The sequence below is a fragment of the Daktulosphaira vitifoliae genome, unplaced genomic scaffold (genome assembly GCF_025091365.1).
Source record: "Daktulosphaira vitifoliae isolate Bord-2020 unplaced genomic scaffold, ASM2509136v1 Scaffold_4, whole genome shotgun sequence".
NCBI classification, from domain to species: Eukaryota; Metazoa; Arthropoda; class Insecta; order Hemiptera; family Phylloxeridae; genus Daktulosphaira; species Daktulosphaira vitifoliae.
The window spans coordinates 35,722,358-35,729,570 of record NW_026099575.1 but is presented as its reverse complement, the minus strand read 5'-3'; the positions used below and the strand labels follow the sequence as shown (position 1 = coordinate 35,729,570).

At 30.3% G+C, this 7,213-nt stretch overlaps 1 protein-coding gene across 4 annotated transcripts in view; it reads right to left on the bottom strand.

Annotated features, from left to right (window-relative positions):
* Positions 1-7,213, bottom strand: part of LOC126904819 (uncharacterized) — a 40,530-nt gene that overhangs the window by 26,652 nt on the left and 6,665 nt on the right. The window contains exon 1 of one of the 4 annotated variants that reach the window (XR_007703829.1): positions 2,928-3,362. The exons of 2 other annotated variants lie outside the window; for them this stretch is intronic. The gene's annotated coding sequence lies outside the window, so the exon portion shown is untranslated. Of the gene's footprint in view, positions 1-1,451; positions 2,904-2,927; positions 3,363-7,213 lie in introns of those variants that run through there. One more of the 4 variants, XR_007703830.1, reaches the window with a different exon arrangement.

Below are 7,213 nucleotides of genomic sequence, written 5' to 3'. Positions count from 1 at the left end.
CAAAATTTGTAAAAGTTTTCACTGTTTCAATGGATACGATAATTTATTTTTTAAACCAGCATGGTTTTTTGTTACAAGTAACTGAAAAATTATTATAATGATATGTTAAGGAAAAAAATAATGGATGTTATTGTGCATTTTATATAGCCATGCGTATAAAAATGTCAGCATATATGATATTTTGATGACTTTTTGTTCATAACCAGCTTACAATGAATAGAAATATATGTCAATTCAATAATATTATTATTACTTCTCAATTTTCGAACTTTTAAATTTGCTTTTATTAATACAAGTTTTAATAGCGAGTTTATAAAATTGATCGCTAGGAAAATTTTTATTTACTTTTATTAAACCGAATTTATTTTGTTCATATTAAAGTATATTACATAAGCTTTAGTTTAAGATATATATAAAATTGTCAGTCTTTTCGGAACACATTCAAAAGTTAATATTTTGTGAAAAGTTGTCATTTTAAATCCCCAATGTGAGCAGGTAAGGTTTCAGATTTATGAAAAAAATGATAGATAAAGACATTGTGTATATATAAATAAAAATTATATTGATTTGGTCATTTTTTAATAAGTTATGGCAGTTTTAAGTTGGGAGTAAGCTCTTTGACTAGATACGATTTGTGATCTTTTGACGTATTGTTGATAGAAATCAGTCCAGTGAGAGCTGTAAAAAAATTGCTAGAGACACAAAAAAAAACACATCATAGTAAAATTAATACCTTCTCAGCTTCGTACTGAAGCTAAAAAATAAAACATAAATTTTATGATGCAAGTTTGTCATTTTTAAGTCTTACGATTTTTATTTTTCACAGCCAATTACATTAAAAAATTGACTGTTAGGAATTTTTTTTGTAACTTAAAGTAAATTAAATAAACTTTAATTTTATGCATAATAGGATCATAGAAAAAATATTGATCCAAGCGATAAAATGATTAATTTAAGTTTTTACGATGATATTTTCAAAACTCTAATGTACACAGAATATAAATATATGTGTCAATGAGTATTAGAACATTTTTCACTGTATATTAATGTTAATTACTATAACTGTAATACTGCCATAAAAGATAAAAAGTTATATGAAAATAAGATAAATTAAATGCAAAAGTAAACTTTCAAAAGTTAAGTTGAAAAATTTGTCATTTTGAATCCCCCCTGTAGGCAGGTAAAAAGTCAGATTTATAGAAAATGTATGTCGAATGATTATAAATACTACTTCTCATGAAAAGAATTGTATTGATCCATACATTTTTTAAAAAGTTATAGCATTTTAAAGTAAAAAATGTAAAATATAAAATCGAGAATTTTCACACAAAAATAACATTTGGTAGCCATTTTCACCATGAAACAAAATAAAGCCCGAATTTTTTTTTTTTTATAATAAAGTACATTATATAAGCTTTAATTTAAGATATATATAAAAGTGTCAGACTTACCGGAACAGTTTTAAAAATTAAGTTGAAAAAGGTCTACTTTCTATATTCATTTTTCCCGTATTTAGAGAAATGGTCCGATTCAAAAAAAAAGTATGTCGAATGAAAGATGTATATAAATACTACCTCAGCTTCACATCGAAGCTAAAAAAAATGTATTAAAATGATGTGATCACTTCTAAAAGGAAACTGATACAAAATATATTAACTTTTCTTTTTCCTTCCATTCATTTCATACCAAAGTTATATTTCCGAAAATATGAGGGCATATTTTTTTTTGTAACATAGTGGAGTGTAGTAAATAGCTGAATAATGTCGATATAAAATTTACAAAAGTAGTAAGCAAGTTTTGAATTCTCAAGCAATACAATAATGTCATACAAAAGAGAAATTTTTTGTACAAATAATTAAATTTGACTCTTCTTCTTTTCCTCATCTTAATCCTAATTACTTGACGTTGACCATATAATTACATTTTACTGAGATAATTTTTGTAATCTACTAGAACTAAGTTATGGATTAATAATAGAAAAAATAGCATACGGTAGCGATTTTCATCCTGAAGAAAATATAAAGTCCGAAATTTTTTTTTCCGCAATAAAGTTAATTACATTAGCTTTAATTTAAGATGTACATAAAAGTGTCAATATTCCGCAATATATTCAAAAATTTAATTAAAAAAGTTTTACTTGTGTGCAAAAATTTCTTTTTTAAATCCCCCCATGTGGACAGGTTTAGAATCAAATTTAATGAACACGTATATCAAATAAAAAAAAGAATATCTAAAGATTCAATATAAAAAAAAAATTGTAATTTGTACATTTTTCAAAAAGTTATGGCAGTTTTCAGTATTACAATATTTTATATTAAACAGTGATTTTTACAAAAAATTACAGTAGAAAATGTAACTTTAAAATTTGAATCAGATTGTGAAAGGTTACAAATATAATAAAATCGAATTGATTGGCCTTAACGAAAAATTTGAAAATTCCATGGCACATTGAACAGAAAGGGTCGCCAACTCACTGGACGAGACACTGTATTGTCGGACCACAGTAGGATTTAAAAAAAATTAACTTTTGTATATTAAAACAATTAAAAAAAATTATAAAATTAATAAATATTAACGTTGATGTTCGTTGAGTCGTTGATAGTAGATGTACACCAAAACCTCGTGACAGTTGTCACATAACCATATAAATCAGGGATGACCTTATACAAGGCCGTTGCCCGTACCTTATAAACTAGGGGAGTTGATTTTTGAAAGGAAAAAAAACGAGTCCATTGAAGATGGAACACGCAAAAAAAAAATATGATGGTTAAGTTAAATTAAGGGAAATTTATTAAGTAAAAAAAAAAACAGAAAAAATTAAGTAAACACGAGGCAAAAAACCGAACGGTCAAAAAACCTCGTCTGCAAATTAAAGGGGACAAAGAAAGAAAAAAAATAATATTAATAAAAAAAATAGTTACACCTACACTTTTATTATTAGAGAATACGATGAACGTCTTCGGGTACCCACCGGCTATTAATCACGGCATTACCGCTAAGCACGGCGGGTATACGTCCCAAATAAGCGACTGGTTTTAGGCAGTTAGACTTAGCTTGCAAGACGTTGGGACGCCCCGGAATAAAATGCACTACGTCACCACATTGTACCAATAATATATACATATATCTATGCATCACTCAGTATCATTTCATATAAAACCTATACAAAAAAAATCTAGATATAACATAACAGGTGGTCTTGTAACACGCCTGCCATGTTGAGGGACCTAAATAATAAAAAAAATAGGGACACCAACACAAAAAAACTATAAAAAAAATATAAAAAAATTCGCCAGGCGTGCTTAGGGCACGGCGCACAAAAAAAAATAATCTGGCTCAAAAACATTAAAACAAAACTTATACGTTACCAGTCCCCAAGGGCTCAAAAAACTGGAGGCAGGTTTAGCCGACGACAATAAAAAAAAATTACATTATACAAATTATAATAGCGGACACTCACGAAAAAATATATATAAAATTAAAATGTTGCAGCGCACACAACCACAAAAAAAACTTACGCTACGGACGGGAAATAATGCGACCAGTTCTGACTATGGCAATTCCCCGACAAAACTTCCGTCGTTTGACCCGGCGGTCCGTTGGCGACAACACGGTTAGCATTTAGAGTGGGGTCAACAAATTTTAATACTCAGTGCCGGAAATTATCAAGAAAAAGTTGAATAATCACATATCATAAGGCGACAATGTAGGTGGTGAGCAGTGCAAAAGACGTTCAAGATAGGAAAAGAGCGGGGTGAATGTACACACAAATGCCGTCCATGAACCGGTTCGAAGTAGTACACAGCTGACTATCTCGAGCGCGCACAAGCAAATCACAAATAATATCTATATATACAAATAGACAAAAAAAATAAACAGATACTTTTTGTCACGTTACAATTGTCAATTTTATCACCCGACAAAAGCGACAGATACTTGTCGAATCAGTAACACTTATGTCTTTTACGCCTAGAGTACCAGGCTCGAATCCGCCTGTGTCAATGAATATGATTTTTATCTTCACCTGAATTTAACAAACGATTTTTACAATTATAATTAAATTTTACACAGTAGAGTTGCGGTACAGTGGTGACGTGGCATAGTTGGGTCTAGCATAATGATATCTGACAGGGATTAAAATCACTATCATAAAAATCTTTAGATAGTGTTCAATTTTAATAAATTGGTGGATTATTCCAAAAGCTACATTATCTGATATTTCCTTATTTATATCCTGATTAAGATAAAGTATGTCGAATAAAAAAGGGATATAAATATTATTTCTCATAAAAAATTGTATTGATCCATACACTTTTCAATAAGTTATAGCATTGTAAATTTAAAAATATAAAATCGAGAATTTTCACACAAAAATACCATTTAGTAACTATTTTCACCGTGAAGACAAAATAAAGTCCAAAATTTTTTTTTCCATAATATAATATACTATATTAGCTTTAATTTAATATATATATATATATATATATATATAAATGTGTAAGAGTATCCGGAACACTTTCAACATTTAAGTTGAAAATGTTGTCATCTTAAATCCTCCTCTATGGGCAAGTAAAGGGTCAAATTTATAAAAAAAATATATCAAATGATAGGTATAGACATTTTACATCTATAAAATAAAAATTATATTGATTTTTAAAAAAGTTATGGCAGTTTAAAGTTAAATAAAATTTAAAAAATTTCGAAAATTAACAATTTTTAAATATGTAATTTTTTTAGAGATTTCCCTCATTTACGAGGAACGAGAACTATTTTTTCAATTTTGGGAGTAAGGTCTTTAATTACATACGATTTGTGATATTTAGTGTATCGTTTAAAGAAATCGGTTCGGGGAGAGCTGAAATAATGTATGAACAAACACACAAAGAAAAAATACATCAGTAGGGTTATAAGATAGAGCTTTCCTCCCCTCCGATTTTTCCACTCACTATCCTTCTGGTGGTGTTGGAGGGCATGTATGGGGGGGATTAAACCCAACGTAAACTAACCTAATGTAATAGAAGAGGGAACGACAAAACCAAACGTAAACTACGTTTGAGACCACGCGTTTGATATATCACAACCCCCCATAAGTAAAAGATTACTCCATTGACCACTAATTACATTGCCATATCGCATATATTATTAAACGAACGCCACCGCTTTACCAGTCCGCCCACCAACCAGGGAAAAGGTGTAACCAAAAGAGATGCTAAAAATTAGGCGCTAAAAAGGGGTGCTAAAAATGAGGTGTCAAATTGAAATTATGATAAATATTTTTATGAGAACAATAGCTATCATCGTCTGACAGACGCTTAAGTAATCATATTTCCAACATCAAATGTACAGCTATAATTTCTAAGAATTCTATCGTCGGCTACCAGACGCTTAGGTAAGCATATTTCCAACATCAAACCTTTCATTATATTATATCGCTTGTTATGGTCGGATTATTCATCCTTCACCAACATCAACAAATTAACAACTATATTATTGCCTGATCAACACAAACGACCCTACAACTCAACTACTAGTATACGGCGCGCGGGCGTTAACAAACCGATTTCACACTGTTCTTAATCTAATTAAATTCATAATGAAGTCAGTCGCCATTTTACCACGCTTGCGGCAACTTACATTTATTGACCTCATAACTTAACTTGCACGATTTTGTTTTGATTACAAAATTAAATATTATTATTTTACTTATTATTATTATTTCGGGTTGTGTACACTCGCCGCTATCGCTCTCCTAACTTGGATACCACCAACATCTCTAGAGGTCCAGTCAGGTTATATTTAAATAATATTATATAGAAATAAATGCTTGTTATCGTTGTTAGTTGAGAGTCAATATTTATTTCGTCACAAAACCGCCAACTGCCCTTTTAGTAGGATATAAATTATATAGGGCCAGTGTTGCCTCGTTTAGGTACAGCTTAGCCAGCTGTTAGGACCCTAGTGGGAAAGCACGTTGTATCGCTCATAAGCGTCTGTAATTTTATATAAGAACAATTGCGGCGCTGTCTGTGTATTATTAATATTAAATGTACAGATATAATTTCTAAGAATTTTGTCATCAACTACTACATGCTTAGGTAAGCATATGTCTAACATCAAATGTACCACCATACAGTAAAGATCACTGTCGTATGCATTTATTTTTTTACATAGTATATTATAAATTTAAAGTTTTACATTATTTAAAAATAAAAAACAAATTATAATATTTTATGAACTTCATTAGTCATAGGATTATATTCAAACGTTTTGTCGTGCACAATTAAGCAATATGCTGTAGTGTTGGTCGAAAAATTTTCATCAGATTCAAATTCTAATCTAATATCTACTGGCGCATTTTTTAATTTTTTGTTTTGCCTTGAACAATCAATGGCAATGAGTGGAACAGTTGTCTTGAATTCTGTTTTTGTCAACATAAGACATACCATCTCCTTTTCATAGAACGCCTCTTGGAATTGGGTGTCATGTGATATGGTACAGCATACTTATCATTCGGAAAGTCCATTCGCAAATTGTCATAGGGGTACGATTTCGAGTTCAAGTATACTTTTAGAGATGATAACGAACAATGGTCAAATCTACTACTATCTTTGTTTATTTTGTTAACACGCTTATATTAGTTTCACCTGTATGTATGTATGTATGTATGTTTGTAACTCTCCAAACGCCACACGTTATCGCATATTCCGTCGTCTAGACTAGACTGTCATAACGCATTCACCCCACCCCACCCCACGCTCATCAATACGCCGGCAATACTATTCCTGTATAAATTTATTTTTGGTTATAGTACCCGTACACGCGTGCTTGTCATCAATATTATATATATATAAACAAATTTTTATTTTGACTGACCTATTGGTCAGTTATACGCCCGCGTCTAATGCGTCTTACGTATATATATTTATATATTCCTACCGCCGTTTATACCTCAGGTATAACGTTAGTCCGAACCGCCCGCCCACAAAATACGGTTATACCTANCAGACTCCCTCCCCGGAATCGAACCCTTATTTCCCGTTACCCGTTACAACCATGATATTGATAGTAATTACTATCATAACATAAAACTAAAAAGTGAAAAATAAATATAGTTTAAAAAAACTAAAAAAACACGCTTTTAAAGCACATCGAACTAAAAAGTTAAAAATAATTTTTAAAATAAGTTTAAAATAATTATGAACAAAAAATACTA